Raw genomic sequence first — 10,755 nt, forward strand, 5'->3', positions numbered from 1 at the left:
AATGGTGCCGACACGCCAATTGCATGACTAGATCCAGGTCCGGCACCGCTACTCAGATAACAAAATCCAGACACGGTGTCTGGATTTTTTTCCCTACTCCTCCCACATTTCTTGACCAATCGACACCAAACTTTGCACACGATATCTTCATTCGCATACGCAAAGAAATTATTGAACTTTTCTTTCATCCGACCTTTGACGACGAAACTGTAGCGTTTTGAATATTGGTTTATTAGCTAAATTAGATGTGGAAAATTAAAAATCCAAAAAAATCCAAAATTAGACAGCGGATCGAGTCCAAATTCTACACACATGTTGGGGCTAACCTTAATGACGTTCGATAAAAATTTCGGAAAAATTCGCCATCAGGGGGCGCCATAAACGAGGAAATTGTAGATCTTCTACAAAATTTCGCCGCGAAAACGCTACACTGACTTCTCGCTACTCCTACCACAGTCAAATCCTTTGTATCCACAGGTTCAGGGAAGCGTTTTGAACACATGCTTCGCGTTGTGCCGGCGAAACGCACATTTCTTGTCGCGTTGTGCCGGCGAAATGCACACTTCTTGGACCCCTGCATAACTGCTTGCAGTTCTAGTTTTTTTTCTTTTTACGTTTTGCCGCACCCGAAAGCATCTTGAATGTTAGCCTACTCAAGAAACGACCTGCCTGCTAGCTTTATTGTTCCGCTTAGTCTTGACCCGCTGACCTCCCCTCGGACAACGGTAAGATAAACAACGTCACTATTTTTAGTTAATTAATATATATTGATATATTATCACTGAAATAAATAGTAGGTAGGACATTTGTATTGGCTATTTCATTTTTTTTTTTTTTTTTTTGTACTTCTTTCTGGGCCCCCCCCCCCCGCCAATCAGGCCCTAGGCACATGCCTAGTTTGCCTTTGGGTTAATCCGGCTCTGGGTGTGACGATACAGTCAGCTCACGAGACGAGACGACTACGTAGGGCAGGGCTATTCAACCTCCTTAACAAGTGGGCCGAAAAGGAAAACCACAGGGGGTTCATGGGCCACAAGGAGTAAAACTACGTGAATAAATCGCTACAAATAAATCGTACTTAAAGTAGTGTTACCTTAATATATATAATACTACTACATGGAATAAACTTGTCAGACGCATTCCTTCCTTCTTGACTTTTAATCGTATCATTATAAAAGATTTTGTTCTCACATATTTTGGACACGTATTTAGAATTCAACAATGTTGTTTGAATCATCACAAAACAGAACTACTGTACATATGAGACATTTTGAGCCAGTGAGTCAGTGAGAAAGATGCACTGCCTTGTTTGCCTAGTTTGGCTCATCCTGAGACACTCATGCAGCTTCTCATAGGTCATGGAGCAACGTGCCCTTGTTCTGATGGCATTCATGTGAGAAAAGCTAGACTCACACGCATCGGTTGAGCCAAACATTGTCAGAATAAGTGATGCCAGTTCCTGATTGTGGGGTACTGATACTGGCTAGTATCACCGGCTACACACAGAAACCTGATTTGCATGCAACTATGTTTCTCCTTTATTTTATTTATTTTTTGCATGCAACCTCTTGCGGGCCAGAAAAAATGTAAGAGGGGGCGCATTTGGCCCACGGGCCGCTAGTTGAATAGGCCTGACGTAGGGCGTTCCGATTCAGATCGGGCGAAAATAAGTGTACTGGAAGGACCCGGATGGTGTACTCAAAACGGTCGAATCGCGAAGTGTGTGGCGATGTACACTTCTCGTACTCAACGGCAGCCATCTTAGCTACGTAGTGCCGTGTTCTTTTGGAAAAAGTCTGCCGAGTCAGGATCGCTTTAACTCACTTTATTTAGCAAGGGTTTGGACTAGCATACATGAAGCAAAAGGAGGGTAATTGTACAGGCACATGTGGAGATACAGGTAGATGCTTTACCTGGAGCGTTCTAGCCCTCTGGGCTATGGGTTGTAACTTTAATACTGGCAGGCGTGGACTTAGTTATGTGCTCCGATTGGCTAAACATGGTGCTGAACTCCCGCCTCTCTGGATGTTGTATGTGTCTCTATGCTGCTCCCTTGTGGCTATGTGTTGGCATTACAACTTGCTTTGTGGTATGGTGCTGACCCCTTGCGGCTATGTGTTGGCATTGCAATTTGTTATGTGGCCCTGAACTTCTGAGTTCGTCGAACACTTGGGCCGCTCGTATCTGTAGAATTTATACGTGAATGAATGGCTTCTTGTACGGGCCGGGCGCCTCCCTAGGAGCCGGATCCCTCCTTGGGATGGGAACGAGACCTCTCTAGTCGCCAAGGACATACGTGGCCTGTTAGTATGAATGTGTGAATTACGTTACAGTAGCGGAAGAGGGCGGAGCCAGGCTGAGCCCAAGTCTGTGCTTTTTCCACGTAGCCTGCATTAATAGTCATTTTGTAGTTTTTATAGCTTTTTATAGCTGCTAGGCATAAAGAGTTCACCGTTCAAAGCGGGATGTTTATTGTGGGGGAGGAGCCGCGGCGGCAGTCGTGATCGTAATTTCCGGTTAGTGCACCACGAAGTATTCGATTTGGAACAACACTGACATCTGAAAATTAGCGCACTTCCCCTCCTTCTCTTCTTCTTTTCCTTCTCCTTCGTTAGGTTCTGGAAGGCTAGACGTAGCAAAGGCGCATTACTGCCCCTGTCACACCAAATTTGTACCGGCTGCCAAATTTGTACCGGGTACGTAATCAGTTGTCCGTTGCCAGGCAGCGAACAACAGATTACGTAAGGGGTTGTCCGGTGCCAGGCAGGTTTCAGAAAACATTCCCGCTCAGGTTGCCAAAGACGAAATAACATAATACAGATAACGGATCGCTAGATAACACTTGTTTTTACTTTATATTTGCATTGCATTTAATTGTTTAATCAAATTTAGCTAGTAAACTGAGTGTTTAAAGTGTATCATAGTCTAGCTGGCTTGTGTTAATTAAATTCCCTTAATTTAATTTAGAGAATAGCTTATAGGTAATAGATAGATAGATAGATAGATAGATAGATAGATAGATAGATAGATAGATAGATAGATAGATAGATAGATAGATAGATAGATAGATAGATAGTAGGGATGGGCGTGAGGAATCGATTACTCGAGTACTTGGACAGGCAAATTCGAGTTTGCATATACACACACAAACAAAGTTTTCTGAAGCAAATGTATCAATTTTCTGTGCGGCGCAACTAACGCATGCCGTGGGCACAAAGCAAATGAAATGTATCAAATTTCTGTGTGGCGCATTCCGTGCCACGCCAGAATTCAAAAAGTAAAGAGATAGCAGTTAAAGCAAAGCGCAGCGAAGAATTGAAATACTTTAAAGAAATAGCAGATCATAAGGTGAAATGTAAAATATGCCAAGCGAAATCGAGCTACCAGAGTACTACAAGTACTATGCGGCAACATATGCTCCTGAAACACAACGGTGAGTTCGGGAAAGCAGACCCGCAGCAACCAAGTGTGTCGGCTATTTTCACCGCCGCAAGATGCAGCTGTAATACCGGCCGTGTAGAGAAGATCGCAACGCTGAGTATTTCCATAGTCCATTTGCTGCCGTTTTATTTGCAGCTTTAAATTATTTGCAATGGTTAGGCTACTTGTTTCGTTTTTTTTTTTTTTAACTGTTACAGGCCTTGGTTCGACGTGATTTAAATTGTGAGACGCATATTTATTTTTGTAAGGAAAATGTGTTTTGAACGTTTGCAAAAATAAATAACGAATACTCTAATAACTCTGACTGTTTTGATGGATAATAAGCATTACATGTTTGGTTGGTAATATTGCCGTTCATCATCAGGCCTATTCCTGCTGCAGATGCGTTGCATTCTAAAAATAGATTCGATGAAACGAGTACTCGATTGATCCTCGAGGAATTCCTTCGATCACTCGAGTTTGGAATTTACTACTCGTGCCCATCCCTAGTAGATAGGTGAGCAGGCATTTACTAACTGGTAAATGTTTTTTATTATTATTATTCACGTTATCCCCATAACATTTAGCTATTACTTTGTATGGAAATAGATAAATACAATACTAATATAAAGGTAGGAACGCTAATAAATGTAATTTGTATAATAAGCGTTATCTGTCTTGTCTCGCTCAATGAACGAGTTTGCGAATGTACTTGAACTTTCCCACGTCATTCGACGCGATCGTCCGTTGCCAGGCAACGTTCGACGCAATCGTCTGTTGCCAGGCAGGTTTGGAATGGATTACGTAAGGATGACGTACCCGGTACAAATTTGGTGTGACACCCCCACAGGCCACAAATAGAAGCTTGGATAGCTGACAAATCTCGCGAGACAGTTTTTAACGCGACGGGAAATATAGTCGAGTTTAATCTCACACCCCTAGTTATAATATGTCGGTAATTTGGTCTCTGTCCAATGAAAGTAATAAAGTTACAGGGCATTTAAACTGTGCAAACAAACACGACGACAACTTCTTGACATATTTCGGTCATATCTTATATGTAAATGTGCTAAATTTTCTGATTCAGGTTAGAATGTAGTACCTACTTACCTATTGGAGTTCAGAAGCTAAATAACCTTGGGATCGTCGCATTCTTATTTATAGTCAATAGTCGCATAATGTGACGGCCTCTCCGATTGACATTGATTTCCTTTCGTCTATATCCGACGGTAAGGGATTAACATGAATGTCTATCTGACGGACCCCCGCGTTGAAAAACGACGAAAAAGGTACCAGTTTTTCGTCGGAAATTGACGCCAGGGATCCATGGCCATGCGTCACACATTTGACGAGTAGGGAGTGAGACTGTGTTGTTTGAACACCTGGCTTTTAAATTATCCAGCCCAAAACCTCTCATTGTTGCAATCATCTACCGCCCCCCCCAAACCCAATCCATCATTTCTACCAGAACTCTCTGAATTCATCACTGCACTCTCCTCAATCTCACCATCTGTTTTACTTCTCGTGATTTCAACCTACACATTGACTCCCCGGACTGTAAAAATGCCATGGACTTTCTGGACCTTATCAACTGCCTCGGCTTCACCCAACACATCAACTTTCCCACCCACAACCGTGGACACATCTTAGACCTGGTTTGCTCCATTGGCCTCCACATCCACAATATCTCCAGCACTGACCTCTCCATATCTGACCACATCACACTTGTCGTTGACACTCCCGCCCCCCAACTCAAACAGGACCGCACAATCACTTTCCGCAACATTAAATCCATCTGCCCAGTCTCTCTCTCCACCTGCATATCAAATACTCTTTCCAGCCTCACCTTTCCTGCAAATCCAACCCCCATGGACCTCGTCAACATCTATATCATACACATAAATAACATCATAAATAAACTCCTCAAGCCCCCCGACATCCCCCGACATCCTCATTCACCCCGGAGAAATGCAACAACCTCATTTCATTTTTCAACTCCAAAATAGAAAACATCCACAACCAGCTTGCAACCTCCTCTGCCTCCACCCCGGTCCCCGAACCCACACCTCCTTCATCCTCAGACCACCGGCTCTCTACCTTCTCACGAGAACCACTGCAGACCTCTCCAAAATACTCTCCACCATGAAATCATCCATCTCCCCCCTGGAACCCATGCCCTCTGAACTCGTCAAAGCCTGTTTTACCTCTCTCGCCCCACTGATCACTGACACCATCAACTCCTCCCTTACCTCTGGCACTATCCCCCCTTCTCTTAAACTTGCTGCCATCACCCCTCTCCTTAAAAAACCTGGGCTTGACTCTGACGACCCCAACAATTTCAGACCCATCTCCAACCTCACATTCATCTCAAAATTACTGGAAAGAGCCATCGCTCAACTCAAGACTTACCTCCTCTCCAATAACCTATATGAAACGTTCCAATCCGGCTTTAGAACCCACCTCAGCACTGAATCAGCACTAATCAAAGTCACAAACGATCTCCTACTCTCCTCTGATTCTGGCTCCCTCACCATTCTTCTCCTCCTGGACCTCAGTGCTGCCTTCGACACCCACTCCATCCTCCTCAGCCGCCTGAAATCCTTAGGCATCACCGACTTCGCCCTCTCCTGGTTCAACTCATACCTGTCAGAAAGATTTCACTATATCGCCATAAACAACCACAAATCCCACACCACCCCTGTCTCACACGGAGTTCCCCAAGTCTCAGTGCTTGGCCCCATCCTCTTCATCCTCTATATGCTCCCACTTGGCCACATAATCCGCCGCCATGGACTTCACTTTCACTGCTATGCCGACGACACTCAACTCTACATCACCACCAAAACCATCACTCCCGCTATTCTCTCCACCTTCACCAACTGCCTCACCGACATAAAAACCTGGATGAGCCACAACTTCCTCAAACTCAACAGCAATAAAACTGAAATTATAATCTTGGGCCCAAAATCAACCCTCCCCACCTCCCAGAACTTCTCACTCTGCATTGATGGTCACTCTGTCACTCCCTCCCCCCTGGAAACCTTGGCATCTACATGGACCCACTCTCTCCTTCTCAGCTGCTGAAACACTAATTCATGCCTTCATCACCTCCAAACTCGACTACTGCAATAGCATCCTGTATGGTCTCCCCTCCACTGTTCTTCAAAAACTGCAATATGTTCAAAACTCCGCTGCTAGACTGCTCACCCACACTCCCTCCAGAGAACACATCACGCCCGTCCTCCGTCAACTTCACTGGCTTCCGGTAAAACAACGCATACATTTCAAGATCCTCCACACCACCTACAAAGCCCTAAATAACCTTGCCCCCTCATACCTGACGGATCTCCTCCAACGCCCCATTCACCCACACCGAACACGCTCCACTGTTGCCAACACACTCATCCCCATCACCAGGACCAAATACCGCACCATAGGGGACCGAGCCTTTGCCATTGCCGCCCCTACCCTCTGGAACTCCATCCCCCTGGCCATCCGTAACTCTGATTCACTGCCGTCTTTCAAAAGTAATCTCAAAACCCATCTCTTCATCATCACTGACAACACCTGACAAATCTTTTTTCACCCTCTCTCTTTCTTATTGTCCTATCTTTCTCTGTATTGTTGTTTTGGAGTATTTGTATGTATGCATGTATGTACTGTACTGTCCATTTGTATCCTTTTTGTTTTGTGTTTTTGTAAAGCGTCTTTGGGTACCGAGAAAAGCGCTATGTAAAACCTATGTATTATTATTATAGTCTATGCCTCATTGAACCCGATCAGTACCAGAAACACAGCTACATACGCGCTAGTATCATGCGTCAGACGTAGCATAACATACGTCATGCGTCTAACTGCACGTCATCAACGAGCAGCTCCAATGTGTCTGATAAGATACAAGAGCTCTCAGCATGAATATTTGACTCCTCCTCACATTGTTTAATATGCGAGGGGAATATTCACACAATTACACTCACTCGGACAAAGCGCCTAGAACTGAGTGTGTCATAGAGAGGCGCGACATGTCTCTTAGGTAAATCCTAAAAAAAGAGCATGGGGAAGCCCAGGAGGCTGCTGTGCAGATATCCTCCATAGGCATTCCTCTTTGCAGAGCGACAGAGGACGATATTCCTCTGGTTGAGTGAGCTCTGATAGTCTCAGGCAGCTCTGCCCCTGCTGACACATAAGCCTGTGTGATAGCATCACACAGCCAATGCGACAGCCGTTGTTTTGTCAGGGGGAGGCCCTGGGAATGTTCTCCGTAATGCACCAATAACTGTTGAGATTTGCGCAGAGCCTCCGTGCGCTTCACATAACAGGCAAGCGCGCGTACGGGGCACAAGAGATGGGCTGTTGCCTCCTCCTCAGATTGATGAGGAGGGAGAGAGAAACCATTGAGTGTTATTACTCTCGATCTGAACAAGCTAGTAATACTCTTAGGTGTAAAAGCCGGGTTCGGGCGTAATATGGCCGAACTGCCGTCCCCTTGTATTCTAAGACAAGAAGGGGCTACAGAGAGTGAAGACAGGTCGCTCACTCTCTTAGCTGAGGTCAGGGCCAGCAGCAAAGCTGTCTTGGCTGACACAAACTTGAGGGGCACCTGGTCAAGAGGCTCAAATGGGGCTTTAACCAGTGCGCGCAGCACCAGTGTTAAATCCCATTGTGGAGTGAGAGAGCGCGTCACGGGTCTCTCTCTCCTCACACCTTTTAGGAAGCGCTTCATTAAGGGGTGACTTAGAACAGTTTTATCCCCGAAGCCTTCGTGGCATGATGAAACAGCAGCTCCCACTTGTACGTCTTAACCGTGCTAAAGGCCAGCCCTCTTTCCATCAGTGTCTGGAGGAAAGAGAGCACACGCGGCAAAGGGCAGGAGATGGGATCACAACCCCCTCTCCATGCACCATTTCTGGAAAGCCGCCCATTTAGCCGAGTAACACGCTGTGGTGGAGTCAGCTCTGGCACCCTGGATGGTCCGTACGACCTCCTGGGAGAGGCCGAGACCCTCTAGGCGCTCGCGTTCAGCGGCCAGGCCCACAAGCGCTGGCAGATCTCTGGGTAATCTATGATTGCTCCCCCTGCCTGTGAGAGAGCGTCCCGCCGCCAAGGGAGCTCCTTCGGCGGCCCCGAGAGCAGACGCTGGAGGCAGGGAAACCACGGTGCACTCGTGCGTTGCGGTGCTATGAGAATCATATACAGCCGCTCCTCTTGGACTCGGTCCAAGACTTGGGGAATCAGGGGGACGGGTGGGAAAGCGTACAGGAGTGTGTTCGGCCACGGTCTGTGAGCGAACGCATCCACCCCGAGTGGGGGATTGTCCTTCGCGCTGAGAGAGAACCACAGCTCGCACTGTGTGTTCTCCCGCGTGGCGAATAGGTCGACCTCCGCCTTCCCAAACTCGCTCCATATCTGATTGATCAGATCGTGGTGCAGAGTCCAGTCTCCTGGTTGGGGACCCCCCCCAACCCTCTTGGCGATTTATGTATGCTGCTGTCGCCTTGTTGTCCGTGTGAATCATTACGTGTTGATTCGTCAACAATGGGGCAAAGTGTTGGACCACTTTCAACACAGTGAGGAGCTCCAATGCGTTTATATGCATGGTCACGGGGGGGGGGCAAACGCCGCCCACCACGTGAAACTTGCATGTTCCTCCCCAGCTTGACAGAGAAGCATCCGTGAACACCGAGATGTGTGACGTTGCTCTGTCCAACGGCACCCCTCTCGCGAGAGTTCGGGGATCGCCCCAATGGGTCAAATCGGGGCCCACTGATAGGGGAATGGTCACTTTGCGCCGCCGTTGGCGCAACGGGTCGATGCGCAGGCGAGAAAACCATCTCTGCAGCCGCCTCATGTGAAGCAGCCCCAGCGGCACCACCATATGAGCGGCTGACATCATGCCCAGCAGCCTCATGACAGAGAGGGCTGTCACAACACTTCCCGGGGAACAGCGGCGAAGCGTAAATTCGACAGGTGAATCACCAGCTTTTTTGTTTGAATAGCTGCTTCCTCCTTGAGCTAGCCATCAAAAACAGATCGTCCAAGTAGAACAGTACTCTCAATTCTGTTGCCCGAAGCGGCCGGAGAGCCGTCTCCACGCACTTGGAAAACGTTCGTGGGGCGAACGGGAGACTTTTGTACTGGTAGTGTGACCCTTGGAACGAGAAACGCAGGAATTTCCTGTGTTTGGGGATCACTGTGACGTGGAAGTAGGCGTGCTTCAAATCTATTGAGGTGAACCAGTCGCCCGGCTTTACACACTGTAACACTCGTCTGATTGTTAACATGTGAAACGGCCTCTCCGCGATGCATTTGTTGAATAGGGCTAGATCGAGAATCGGTCTCAGCCCTCCTGTTTTCTTGGGTGCCAGGAAATAACGGGAATAGAATACCTGCATTTCCTCTCCCTTCGGGACCGTGGAAATCACTTTTTTCGCTAGAAGCTGCTGGAGCTCCGCCAAAAGTGACAGCTGTTGATCCTTGGATGACAGCTTTGTTTCCACAATCCCATTGAATCGCGGTGGAACAGAGGTGAACTGCAGGGTGTGACCCTTGCTGATCAGCCTGTCCATCCATTTGGCCAGGGTGCATGCGTTCAGCCATTCTGAGTAATGCTCTGAAAGCGGCTGTGCAGCCTCTTGTTTTGATGCGGCTGTCATGGAAACGAGCCACGCTTGAGCCCCTGCCGCCGCTGCGAGGGGAGGAGTCCTCCTCGCAGCCCATGGGGGGCTCTGCCCGAAAGGGCTGGGTGTGTGTGTCATTAGCAGAGGCATGCCCTGCCTGCTCAGCTTGTGACAAGAGTTTAGCTTCCTCTCTCCTGAGCGTTGGGACGCGAGGAGGAATAACACTGTGACTGGGCAGCAGACTGCTGACACTGAACGAGCTGCGTGTCATTCGTAGACAGAGAGCTTGTTTTAGCGGCCGTCTCGCCACATGACACGTGGCGAGACGGTGAGGGGAAAGTAATGCAGGGCTGGCTCGATCAATAATACAAGGTTTATTGACGGCCTGCCTATATGTGGGGGGGGATGCGTGTGAAACAGTTATGGCCGGGCCGGTAGGCTCCGGCGTTAACTGTGTGGGGAGAAAACAGCCGTCTTTACTAAAGAGGTGTTTCCCGCTGTCACACGCTCCTCCCTTGCCCCCTAATAGTCGGCGCTTGTGGGGCGGGACATCGCCCAATGAGCCCGCTGCCCGAGGCCTTTGCTGGCCGGTCGCCGCAGCCTGCGATGGAGGCGGGCGGGGCCGGTAAGCCGGGCGAGGCTGCCTTCGTAAAGGTAATGAAGGGCTGGCTCGATCAATCATAGAAGGTTTTTTAATGGCCTGCCTATATGTGGTGGG

Source organism: Gadus morhua, chromosome 6, assembly GCF_902167405.1.
Source record: "Gadus morhua chromosome 6, gadMor3.0, whole genome shotgun sequence".
NCBI lineage: Eukaryota > Metazoa > Chordata > Actinopteri > Gadiformes > Gadidae > Gadus > Gadus morhua.